Source organism: Asparagus officinalis, unplaced genomic scaffold (assembly GCF_001876935.1).
Source record: "Asparagus officinalis unplaced genomic scaffold, Aspof.V1 AsparagusV1_Un802, whole genome shotgun sequence".
NCBI classification, from domain to species: Eukaryota; Viridiplantae; Streptophyta; class Magnoliopsida; order Asparagales; family Asparagaceae; genus Asparagus; species Asparagus officinalis.
The window spans coordinates 22,613-22,978 of record NW_017973061.1 but is presented as its reverse complement, the minus strand read 5'-3'; the positions used below and the strand labels follow the sequence as shown (position 1 = coordinate 22,978).

The 366-nt window shown below is 33.9% G+C and overlaps 1 pseudogene; it reads left to right on the top strand.

The window, feature by feature from the left end:
- LOC109828180 overlaps window positions 1-366 on the top strand; it is a 19,902-nt pseudogene that overhangs the window by 16,460 nt on the left and 3,076 nt on the right.

Sequence of the window (366 nt, the reverse complement as noted above, 5' to 3'; positions counted from 1 at the left end):
CATTATGAGGGTTGGCAAATTAAACAATATTAATACCTCTTGACTTATATTTTGGTGAGGAGGTCTTCATAGTCTTTGTTCCTTTGTATGACTTTAGGGTGATATTTATGACATGAGTTTGTGATCAAGAGCTTAATATGGGGGTTTACTGGGTCTTTCATGAGTAAAGGGGACAGAGACAGATGGCAGAGAATGGAGATTGACCTTGAAGAGTTAATTTCTTTGGGTAATACTTTGAAGAGTAGGCATCAGCTTTCCTTTTCTTCGGACCCATCTATAATAAATGATTTTTTTTTATTTTTTTTAATGTCTTGTATCAATTAAGGACCTACTTGGGGTTTTTTTCCTACTAATAATGGAAAAAAT